The following is a 13,010-nucleotide window of genomic DNA, read 5'->3' as shown; positions in this document are numbered from 1 at the left end:
CTTATGGGATGGTTGAAGGAATCATTGTGATTGAGATTGTTTGTTATAATCTGGAGATTTCGTTACCATGAGGTAAGTTCACATTTTATTTTAAATAACGGTGTGAGTTTTTGTGTTTTATAATTCGCAAAGTTAATGGTATTATATAGTGTGGTTTTTGTAAAAACTAGATTTTGAACTTCAAGATTGTTCTTGAACTTTGATGATATGGGTTTCGAAAGTTTTAAGATTCAACCTAGTTTAGGAAACCAACTTCGTTGGATAATTTTTGATTGTTCACGTTTGTGTTGATGGAATTTTCGATGGAGCACCAAGTTGTTAGAATCAGAATTTTGCGCATTATGTATGTTGTGACCGTTTAAACTGCGAATCAGTTTTTTATTTAAAATTCGAGGTCAAATTTTTTTTAGGTTGGGGAGAGTTTAATACCCCATATATTTTCGGCGTGTTTTGTCTTATGTTGACTTTCTCTATATGGAAATTTTGATTAAGTTATCATTGAAAGAGATTCGAGATTCGTTCTTATTCATCCTAAGTATTTCAGTCGAGTTTTATATGAGGATTCGAGGTTCGTTCTTGTTTATCCTAAGTATTTCTGTCAAACTTTATGTGGGAGAGTTTGTATTCCTTTATTTGGTTTCACCTAGAAAGGGCGTTATCGTTTATGTAAAGTGGAAGTTAGCATTAAGGCTTTTATGACCTTTTAAGATTGTTCGGTTTATGAAAGTCGTGATTTTTAGTTATCGTTCGAGGAACAACCTATAGAGTTTTTTTTTATTATGCAAGTGCGTAGGTAGTTAAGCACAAAATTCTTATAGTTACAGTTTGGGTTGGTTACTTGGGAAACAGAGTTCATTATGCAGAATTGTTATAATTGCCTTCCTTGATCACTTTGGTTGTCATATTATGTGTTTTCACGTTTGTTACGTGTGTTTTTGTTCAGACAACATATAGTTGTATCACATGTTTTACGTAGGTTGTGTTACGTTAAATTCGAGGACGAATTTATATAAGTTTGGGAGATTGTAATATCCCGTGTTTTTCCGTCATGGTTTGTTGTGTTTCCGACTTAGTTTCGGATTGTTAATGGTGGACTTAGCAAGTGTGATACTATGTTTGGGGTTTGAGTTGTATCTGTTATGGGTCGCATGTGTCGTGTGATTTTCGATGGCGATTTGATTTGTATCAGGTTTATAATCGATAATGTGTTCGTGTGCCTTCTGAATCTAACATGTCTTGATAAAACATCCTTATATCCCAATTGCACCGTTGGATCAGGCTCATTTTTTAATATGCTGTGCACGAGGAAGAGTTCACCGTTGGATCAGAATCAGAGCGCTTCGGAGGGCGCGTTGGGTCATCGTGCCTCGCAACGCACCCCAGGGTGTTTTGTGCCTTTTTAAAAGGCACGACGGCAGGGGCGTTGGTCCATCGCTCCTCGTAATGTGCCTGCCATGTTTTTTTCACTTTGGGGCCTATAAATAGAACGCTTAACGAGTAACGTTTTGATTTTGAAAGGTATAGACTTTTCGCATATGGTTTTTCAGTTTTACATACCATCGCCGAGACATAAACAGAACGAGTAACGAGCACCGATGAATTGCAGGGACTAAACGGGAAATATGGAAAAACTTCAGGGAACAAAACGTGCTTTTAAAGATTTTTTTTACTATGGTTGAATGAGTTTTAAGGCAGCATATATTAAAGATGATCGTGCAAGGTGCGACAGGTGCGATCATACCAGCACTAATGTAACGGATCCCATCAAAACTCCGAAGTTAATCGTGCTTGGGCGAGGGCAGTACTAGGATGGGTGACCTCCTGGGAAGTCCTAGTGTTGCACCCCTTTTTTCTGTCCGCGCCTGTATTTTTTTTATTATTATTATCATCGCCAAAACATAAACAGAACAAGTAACGAGTAACAAGCACCGATGAATTGCAATGCAGGGACTAAACTGGAAATATGGAAAACGTTCAGGGACCAAAACGTACTTTTATAGATAGTTTTTATTTTGGTCAAATAAGTTGCAAGGCAGCAGATATATACAATGATCGTGCAAGGTGTGACGGGTGCGATCGTACATGCACTAATGCACCGAATCCCATCAGAACTCCGAAGGTGAACGTGCTTGGGTGAGAGCAGTACTAGGATGAGTGACCTCTTGGTAAGTCTTCGTGGTGTACCCCTCTTTTGCATTTTTGCGGTCCGCACCTGCAATTTTTTATTATTATTATCATTGCCGAGCAGTACTATAAAACGTTCAGGGACCAAAACGTACTTTTATAGATAGTTTTTATTTTGGTTGAATGAGTTGGAAGAGAGCAGATATATACGATGATCGTGCAAGGTGCGACAGGTGCTATTGTACCAACACTAATGCACCGGATCCCATCAGAGCTCCGAAGTTAAACGTGCTTGGGCAGGAGTAATACTAGAATGGGTGACCTCCTGGGAAGTCCTCGTGTTGCACCCCTCTTTTGCATTTTTGCGGTCCGCGCCTGCATTTTTTTTATTATTATCTCTGAGACATAAACAAAACGAGTAACGAGCACCGATGAATTGCAATGCAGGGACGGAATATGGAAAAAGTTCAAGGACCAAAACATACTTATAAAGATAGTTTTTATTTTGGTCGAATGAGTTGCAAGGCAACAGATAAATACGATGATCGTGCAAGGTGTGACGTGTGCGATCATATCCCATCAGAGCTCTGAAGTTAAACATTCTTGGGCGGGAGCATTACTATGATGGGTGACCTTATGGGAAGTTCTCGTGTTGCTCCCCTCATTTGCCTTTTTGCGGTCCGCGCCTGCATATTTTTATTATTATTATTATCATTGCTGAGACATAAACAGAACGAGTAACGAGCACCGATGAATTGCAATGCAGGGACGAAATATGGAAAAAGTTCAGGGACCGAAACATACTTTTAAAGATAGTTTTTATTTTGGTCTAATGAGTTGCAAGGCAGCAGATATATACGATGATCGTGCAAGGTGTGACGGGTGCGATCATACCAGCACTAATGCACCTGATCCCATCAGAACTCCGTAGTGAAACATGCTTGGGCGAGAGCATTACTAAGATGGGTGACCTCCTGGGAAATCCTCGTGTTGCACCCCTCTTTCGCATTTTTGCTGTCTGCGCCTGCATTTTTGCAGTTACTATTAATGTTGATAACGGGACCAGCAATATAAAGACGGTAAAACAACCTCACCTACATATGACCTCAACATGTCAAGCAAAGATGGGGACCCGGCATGAGATACTTATTGTGATTGACCTACTAAAATATGGATTACACAAGAGGCCGGTACGAGGCACATCAGTCACATGAGACCGGATCAAAGCACGATGTGCCTCGTACCGTGACCGACCTACTAAAATATGGATTACACAAGAGACCGGATCAAAGCACGAGCATCTCGGTACGAGGCACATCGGTGACATGAAAACCAAAGCTCGGCATCCTATCTCTTGACCGAGCTAAACCTTTCTCCCAACAAACTCTAACAAAATTTGATACATAGAAGGTTTCGTGCATCGCATATCTTACTCGATAAACAAGTGTTGAGATTAAATGCTGCAAGTGCACAGTGCCAACTCGTAATATAGACTGTGAAGTCCAGATATCGTACCCACAAGGAAAGCAACTAAATACACCCAATTAAGATACTCAATTTAGATAACCAAAAGATAATTTGGTTGAAGTGATTAAATTAATAAAATTGAATTAAGCAGATTTAATTTAGAATAAAATTAAGCTTTTAACAAAACTAGGTTTAAACAATAATAAGGAAGATCAGGGATTATTAATTTTTTTTATGTCATTAATCTCATGAGATATGGATTATGTTGTCAATTTATGGTTCAGGCTAGTCTAATGCATCTATAACTCTCTCTCAAGCTGCTATAGATAAAAATATACAAATAACCAATTAATAGGCAAATTACTTATTCTCGTGTTATAAAATACCAAATCAAGTGATTAAATGATATTTATTAAGCAAACCTCAAGAACACGTATTCATTAACTCACTTGATAAGTGTTTTTACAACACTTATTTAGGGGTTAATTAGTTTAGATTTTAGATTAATTATTTTACGTTTTCAGTTATTTAATGCTTTATTTATGTGCATTTTATCTTTTATGTTTTAGTTTACTTCTTGTGCTTTTGTGTAGGAATTTTGTGTTTTAATTCGTAATTTCGGACCTGCTGGACCTCAGCTCCGTATTTGGATCATAACCGGAGCTACAGAAGTCGAAATGACCCAACCCCAAAGCTTACGGTTAAAGGACTCAATTTCCTACAACTCTTATGAAGGAAGTTATCTCAGATTTTATCATTTGCCAAATCAAATTTCTGTTTCAAAAAGGAATACGAAATATGCCTAGCCAAATCTAGTTTGAAAATTGAAATCTTATCTAATCTCTTAGATTGTTAAGATTGATCATTATTTTTCTCTAACAACCAAGAGAGGATGGAATTCATTGCTGAGATTAGTCGAGATCGGAATCTTAGATGAAGGGAATTTTGAGTGTTCGGTAATTATGAACATTGGTTCATAAAGAATGCATCGAAACATTCATATCTATTTGGGGGTCGTGATATGTTGCTAGACGTCACTCATGATCTACGAGAATTAATAATTAATGGGATTTAATTATTTAATATAAGAAAGGCGTTTCTTCTGACTCTCGTTGCCATATAGATGTGAACCTAGTTAGTCACACACAATAGGGTGTGCAACCGATTGAGTTTACGAGAGATCGATTTCATATAGATACTAGCATATCTCGGAAATTAATCTAAGATGAAAAACAAGTATAAATTAGGGACTAATTTGTAAGAGTTATAAATTAGTAGGCACCTAATTGTATTTTATCCAAGTTAATGTGATGATGTCATGTGATGATGTCACGATGATGTCATGTAATGATGTCACGATGATGTCATGTGATGATGTCACGATGATGTCATGTGATGATGTCACGATGATGTCATATGATGATGTCACGATGATGTCATGTGATGATATCACGATGATGTCATATGATGATGTCACGTGATGATGTCATGTGACGATGTCATGTATGTCTCTATGTGTGACACCTAGCATCCGACCTGTCAGAAGGTGGCAACACCTATGCTTGATGTGTGACACCTAGCATGTGATGTGTCAGATGGTGGCAACACCTATGCTTGGTGTGTGACACCTAGCATGTGAGGTGTCGAATGGTGGCAACACCTTTGCTTGGTGTGTGACACCTAGCATGTGAGATGTTGCATTCTTAAGCAAAGCTCTACCCTATAAATAGAGGTTTCCTTTGCGCATTCTACACACACCACACTTATGAAACCATATTTGAAGGAGTTCAAGTAGTCATCAATCACAGAAAAGCTAGGAGAAAGTTTTTCATACATCCCAGCAAAGACGTAATCGAGGCGAGAGTTTGAGCTTAGGGTTGCTCAGCAAGAGAAACTCTTGCAGATTACTTCAAGGGGAGGATTCAATCGGACGCATACTCGTGTGGACGAGCTTGAGGTCGCCGTAATATCGGGACTACAAGAATCGTTGGAGAATCGACATAGGTATTCTTCTTACGGTTTCTAGATGCGTGCATTAATTATTAGATAATACGACGATCCATTTGTTATTGGTATGATCAATTTCTGGATCCGAATTGTTGGAATTCCACTTTTGAATTGAAATATACGATTCGGACCCTCACGTCCCGCTGCACCAACAATGGGAGTGGTAGCTCCAAAACCCGTAGCAAGCCTAAAACAACTATAAATTTTTTTACGAATAAAAAGGTAATATCATACATAAAACTTTTTCAGAAAACTCTTTTAATTAATACATATATAGATATTTAAATATTGTATTAAATATTACAATATAAAATACTGTTTGAAATCAAAGCGTCTATCTAATACTGACACCTACTGACTATTGCAGCTCTATGAACTTGTACTTATGCAAGTCAATCGACTTCTAGTACAACGAATATGGTTTGTCTGATCCGACTCTGATCACCTGAAAAACATCAGAGTGAGGGGGTCAATATTTTGGGAAATACTGAGTGAGTTCACGCTTACAGATGGTATTATAATCAAAACCATATAAACATCTAGCATACGTGTATATACTTAAATAATCAATTCGTAGATCAAATATCAAACAACACACAATTATACGATCCGACTGAAACCCTAATCCAAAGATTCTTAAAATGCAAACTACATAACCTAATGAGTTTAATTATAGCAGCATCTGGACCGGGAACAAAGCCACCGTCGCCACAGATCTGCGAGGTCATAGCAGCATCTAGACCGGGAACAAAGCCACCGTCGCCACTGATCCGCGAGGTCATAGCAGCATCTGGACCGGGAACAAAGCCACCGTCGCCACTGTTCCGCGAGGTTATAGCAGCATCTGGACCGGGAACAAAGCGACAGTCGCCACAGATCTGCAAGGTCATAGTAGCATCTGGACCGGGAACAAAGCCACCGTCGCCACAGATCTGCGAGGTTATAGCTTATACGAAACTCTAGGACACAGGATTATCTAGCCTCAGTACTGGTGATCACGCAGTCCTATTGACGCCCAATATGTAGCACGTTTTCTTGGATCGTTAGAGCAAAATTCATCATATCAAAGCATTACAAATAAAATTGTAAAACATATAGCGTCAAGGATAACGGAATAGACAAAGCATATAATGTAACAGCGATAAAGCATTCAGCACATATAAGCAATACACAAAAGTAAATTGCAAACTCACAGTGACCGCTAATCCAACATAAATAAGAAAACGTCGATTCTCGTCAAGCTCCCTTGATTCACCAAGCTCGTATCTCGATATTTCGTCGTAACTAACGTATAATTCTATCGTTAGGACATTTAATAAAAAATTCTATTTTATAATTAATTACATTGATTAGAGTTTAACATTTAATATATAAACGTAACTCGTCGTTCTCGTACCAAATTATTTTTGATATAATCTTAAAACTTCCTTTTTTTATTATCTTTGGTATAAATCAAAATCATATTTAATTAACAAAAACAATTCACTTCAATTAACTTAACATTTTAAGTTAACTTTAACTTGTTCAAAAATGGCTTTTCTAGCCCACTTCGGCTATCAAAAACATTTATTTGAAATCGCCCATTTACCAAATAAATTTTACATTTCTATAGTCTGCATTCCCACTTACAATTTTTATTTAGACCCGGACTTCATTCGACATCTCTAAGGTCTCCAAAATATTGCTCAAAGTTAGCTTCTTAAAACATCCTATTTATTTCAAGTTTTTCGACCAACTTTGAGCTATTGAAACTATTACTTAGAGTCTCCCAAACTCTAAATAAAAATTACATTCCTAAAATTTGGAATGTTACCTACAATATTCGTTTGACCTTAGTTTGAAAATAGTGCTCGAAAGTGTCGGAAACTAGCTCGGAAGTTGCTACCGCGGATTGTTTTCTAAAACTGCTGAAAGCAGCCCTATGGGCTGCTGTCTTTGCAGCAATTCTGCAGCTGCCCTGTCACTGTATTGGCAGAAGATATACCATACTTCCGTTCTCTATATAATAACGAACAAAACGACACCAAAATCGAATCATTCCGATATTCCGTTAGCTCACAATCTTATTTCAAAGTTTTCCCCTTAAACACATTTTAATTTGTTTCTTTAACTTATGATTTTCCACTTAACTTCAAGCCTCATAATCCATCAATTTAATTTAACAACATCGTTACCAAATTACTTATATTCAATCTACGCAACATTGTTTATCTATACAAACTAACTCCGGTTTCAAATTATCGCGTTTAACGCTCTATTTTCGGTCGCGAAGTGGCCTCCTTGGCCTCGGTTGGGGACTGTTTCTAGACAGTCCCTCTGTCTCCTTATGGAGTCTGCATTGCAGACTCCTTTATGCTCTTTAGATCAGTCCATCATCTGGTCTTATGAGCAGATGTTTCTGCTCGACGTTTCTGCTTTTGAGTAGAAACAGTTTTCTGCTCATGTAGAGCAGCAGGAATTCTGCTCTTTGAGCAGAATTTGACGCTTCCTACTCCGCTCTGATATGCCTAATCCGTTATACAATCAATTTCAGCTATAAACCTCACCAAAAATCAATCAAAATCAATGTCCTAAAGTTGAAATTAAACATCAACCACAAAGAAGAATTTTTATCCAATTCAAACACAGCAAACTGTGAGTGATATGCACTAGGTCAATCATGTTTGACCATGTTTTGGCTTTATCATTTTATTATTTATTGATTGGCAGTTTTTATCATTTTATATTAATGATTAAAATACTTGAATGGCTAATTCTTTCTAAGGTCATCGAGTATGTGACTTGATAGTAGAACCCTTAGGTTTAATAAAAGAATTATATACCATCTATCCCTAGTCTTAATAGAACATTGAGACTAGTATGATGTTGACTGATGATTATGTTTTACTAATCATGCATATGAGATATTAAGTCAAATCATAGGTGCTATTTGAGAAATAAGGCACTGGATGACCCACTGTGAGAATACTACATAGATCACTGTCATAAGTAATTCTCATTACAGTTCTATTAGTATAATCCTTTGACCTTGAAATCATCATGGATTTCTACATAGCTATTTCATATTTTGATACAGTCTTACATTATCTTTAACAGGATAATGGAATAGATTGTCATTGGATATGAAAGTAACTATGTGAGAAATATGAGTGACTGAGAAGGAATTTGTCCCTTATTTATTTGAGTAAGATATCTATGGGCCCCTTGAAGAAGATAGACTGAAGAAAATGCATGGACATGCTAATTGATAAGAAGTTATCATTTTCAGTCTACTTAGAGTCAAGAAACTAATGATTGAATGTTATAAGGATGACATAACTATGCCTTATATTCAATCTGGATATCGAGAGACAAAGGGATTAAAATATTATTGTAAATGGTTAAATCGGATTATCAATATTCATATAACTTGGGTAGTCATAATGTCTTGCTAGAGGCCACTTATGACTTGTGGGCTGAAATAGGGATTTCGAGCCTACTGCCAACGTTATATGAACCTACAGGGTCGCACACTAAGAACAGGCCCAAAACAGTTATGGGTTGTACAAGCCCAATGTGATTAAGTGATTAATTATATATATATATATATTTCGTAATATATATATATATATTAATAAATATATATATTAATTCGAAATTTAAGGATAAATGTTTTCCTTAATTTATTATTTTTGAAAGATAATAAATATAGTAATTAATATATATATGGATAATTATCAAAAAGGAGTTTTTGATAAACATAAACTTGTAGAATTGCAATGAGATTGAGATTCGAATTTGTCTCAAACCCTAGTGTTATTTATCACTATAAATACTCATTAAGCAATTGGTTTGAGAATGACGAAATTCATTATTCACTAAATCACTAAAATTCGAAATTGCTTGTGAAGCAATAGTGCTAGCACACAAGCACTAGTTTTGGCTAAGGTCTGTTCGTGTGGATACTCGTAGAGGACGCGTTCTTTTGGAGGCGTTTCTGATCCGAGGCCAGGTATCACCAAAGTGAACCACCTCCTTCCTTCCTACATTGCTGTTGAATTCGACATACAAGTAAGTAATTGTTCTGTTTGATTCGAATTACATGGATCTTGGTTTGGGTTTTTAGATAAATTTTTGAAGTTCCGCTGCGTTATGAACCTATAAAACCCAACAGTGGTATCAGAGCTGCTTGTAATTTGATTAATTAGATTCTGAGTATATATGTGATATATGCTTATTGTATGTTCTGTTTTGAAAAAGGGGTTGTTTTTCGAAATTGTTTTTGAAGGAATTATAATTCGTTGTAATTATAAATAAAACGTTTATGTGATTAATTGTATGAAAAATAGTATGAAGAATTAATTTGATTAATCGTTTAATGTGATTAAAACTTCGAATATACTGTTCTAAATTAATATTACGTTTTAATTTGATTAAAGGTTTCGTAGTATTAATGTTCATACGAATTGATAAGAAAAGGGGAAACAGAATAATAAAACTGTTTTTGAATAGGATTAGTAAACTGTTTGTGAAACTGGTTTTAATTCTATTAGTAATTCTGTTTTGAATAGGATTAGTAAACTGTTTGTGAAACTGTTTTAATTCTATTAGTAATTCTGTTTTAAATAGGATTAGTGAACTGTTTGTAAAACTTTTTTAATTCTATTGATAAAACTGTGTTTAATTATGTTATGAACATAATTTATAAACTGTATTTAATTCTGCTATGAGCCGAATTAATGAAACTGTTGTTATTTAAGTGTTAAATAAATTGTTTCTGAACAGTTTTTAAGATGCAGTAATTAGGATTTTGGGGTTATTTTAATCTGTTTTGAACATATTAAAATAAACCGTAATCAGTTAAGATTATTGATTTCGGATAAAGAAATTTTAATTCTGTTAAGAGTAACATGTGAGATAAGAATAATATGCACGGGCAAAGGCCTCCATCAGTCTACGCCTCCTTAACGTGTCGCTCCGGCCACCTAAGCATGGTTCGGCTGCATTACGCAGAATGTGCGTGAAATTTGAGGCTAGATTAGCACGCGCCGCTCCATTTGCCTGAGCATGGTCACGCTTCGTTCAACATAATTGAAAGCAAAACATGCAATGCGAAGGGGAAGGTCGCCTCACCATCAAACGGGTATCCGCACAAGTCATCCATCTAAGCCAACGGAAGAAATCCCCGAGTCCCGCGGTTCAATTCGTTTTGCGCAAATTGCTTCGTACGCAACAACTTCAATAGTTCAAGTGGACTGATCGGAGGCTCTCCATGAAGTTTGGTGGTTTTCGAACGCGTGTTGCACCGTTTACGACTTTCCGGGCGCGTGCCGGAACCGCAAGGTCCCGAGCGCCCTTTGACTCGGAAAAACTTTTCTCGCACGGTGCCGTTCCGGCACGTCGAGCGGAGCGACGGCAGGCTCTCCGTGAAGTTTGGTGGTTTTCGGATGCGTGCTGCACCGTTCACGACTTTTCGGGCAATTCCTTGTGCCGGAACCGCAAGGTCCCGAGCGTCTTTTGACTCGGAAAAACTTTTTTAGCAACATACCGCTCGGGCACGTCGAGAGGACCGATGGGAGGCTATCCGTGAAGTTTGGTGGTTTTCGGATGCGCGTTGCACCGTTTACGACTTCTCGGCCGCGTGCCGGAAGCGCAACACCCCGAGCGTTTTTTGATTCGGCAAAACTTTTCTCACACGATGCCGCTCCGGCATGTCGAGTGGACCACTGGGAGGCCCTCCGAGAAGTTTGGTCGTATTCGGATGCGCATTTTATGTTTTATGAATTTTCGGCCCATTCCGCGTGGCGGAAACTGCGGCAAAAGTGCACAAAATGATAGTGTCCCGAGCAAAATAAAATTGGAAGAAAAATGTCCCGGACAATAATTTGCGAGTAGTTAGTATACATTGAAAGGGGATTTTTGAACATATATTTTGCCGGTTATGAATTTCCGAAGGTAAAACGATTAAAATAGTAAAAAAAATACCTCCGGGACTCGAAAAATTTCGGTATTTGTTATTATGCGGGTTTGGATATATATAAACATATTTCCAAAATTTCAGATCAAAATTCCATGCCGAGTTTTAAAAATGGGGGGGGGGGGGTGCTGGGCACATGTGATATTTCCTCCTGGCAGTCCAAAAAAAGTCCTAAGAGCTCTTTAGGGGGGTGCACCATTCCTCACCCCCGCGGGCTTGCCGCAAGCCCTCGTCCGCGGGCTTGCCGCAAGCCCTCGTCCGCGGTGCAAGGCGCGCGCGCGCGCTATGCGAAAAATGCTGGAAATTGCGAAAAAATCCCTGCCTGGCAAAATTACGGAAATGCCCCGCCCGGAAAAACTGCGGCGAATCGCGGATAATGCCCGGCCGGAAAATTGCGCCGAAATGCTCGGAATTGCGGAAAATCCCCCCCCCCCCCCCCCCCCGTGCATTAATCTAATGACCGGGTGCGGGTGCGGGCACTCGGGCACTCGGCAGCTCGGCGCGAGACGCGAGCGCGTGTGTGGCCTCGAAGACCCTCGGAAAGGCCCGCCGACGTCCCTCCGAAGGCCCTCGCATGTCCCTCGCATGTCCATCGGAAGGACCTTCGGCAGCCGGTCGGCAGGCCTTCGCCAGCCCATCGGCGGCCCTTGGGCATCGGCAGCCCTTCGGCAGCGCATCGGCAGCGCATCTGCAGCGCATCGGCAGGCCTTCGCCAGCCCTTGGGCATCGGCAGCCTTTCGGCTGAGCTTCGGCAGCCCTTCGGTAGCGCATCGGCAGCGCACCGGCAGCCCTTCGGCAGCGCATGGGCAGCCCTTCGGCAGCCCTTCGGCAGCGCATGGGCAGCCCTTCGGCAGGCCTTGGGCATCGGCAGGGCTTCGGCAGGACTTCGGCAGCCCTTCGGCAGTCCTTCGGCAGCGCATGGGCAGCCCCTCGCAGCCCTTGGGCATCGGCAGCCCTTCGGCAGCGCATGGGCAGCCCTTCGGCAGCCCTTGGGCATCGGCAGGTCTTCGGCAGCCCTTCGGCAGGGCTTCGGCAGCCCTTCGGCAGCCTTTCGGCTGGGCTTCAGCAGCCCTTCGGCATGCCTTGGCATGCCTTGCATACATTCCCCAGCCGCATGAACCTCTGCTGGTTTTGCTTCCCAGCCGAATGAACCTCTGCTGTGTGTAAAAATGTATATGTCTTGCACTAAGTGAAATTCTATAATACTTTCCTCGAACAATATTCATACAGTAGTTAATATATATTAAATGAGGAATTTAGAAAGAAGTTTGGTGATTTTTGGAATAATTTTTTGCCGGTTATGAATTTCCGAAGGTAAAACGATAAATAAATAAAATAAAATACTTCCGGGACTCGAAAAATTCTGGTATTTGTTATTATGCAGGTTTGGATATATATAAACATATTTCCAAAATTTCAGATCAAAATTCCATGCCGATTTTTAAAAATGGGGGGG

At 39.4% G+C, this 13,010-nt stretch overlaps 3 non-coding genes and 1 pseudogene across 3 annotated transcripts; all 4 read left to right on the top strand.

The window, feature by feature from the left end:
* Window positions 1–1,727: 1,727 nt before the first annotated feature.
* On the top strand, window positions 1,728–1,846 carry LOC126685097 (5S ribosomal RNA). The gene has a single exon (XR_007643250.1). It is a non-coding gene; the product is annotated as a 5S ribosomal RNA (ribosomal RNA).
* Window positions 1,847–2,068: 222 nt separating this feature from the next.
* LOC126685160 (5S ribosomal RNA) lies at window positions 2,069–2,187 on the top strand (annotated as a pseudogene).
* Window positions 2,188–2,355: 168 nt separating this feature from the next.
* On the top strand, window positions 2,356–2,474 carry LOC126685122 (5S ribosomal RNA). The gene has a single exon (XR_007643274.1). It is a non-coding gene; the product is annotated as a 5S ribosomal RNA (ribosomal RNA).
* A 530-nt stretch (window positions 2,475–3,004) lies between these two features.
* Window positions 3,005–3,123, top strand: LOC126685098 (5S ribosomal RNA). Its single transcript, XR_007643251.1, has one exon. It is a non-coding gene; the product is annotated as a 5S ribosomal RNA (ribosomal RNA).
* Window positions 3,124–13,010: the final 9,887 nt, after the last annotated feature.

This window comes from Mercurialis annua, linkage group LG5, assembly GCF_937616625.2.
Source record: "Mercurialis annua linkage group LG5, ddMerAnnu1.2, whole genome shotgun sequence".
Classification (NCBI taxonomy): domain Eukaryota; kingdom Viridiplantae; phylum Streptophyta; class Magnoliopsida; order Malpighiales; family Euphorbiaceae; genus Mercurialis; species Mercurialis annua.
The sequence above is the reverse complement of the archived record's forward strand: the minus strand, read 5'-3'. Positions and strand labels throughout refer to the sequence as shown.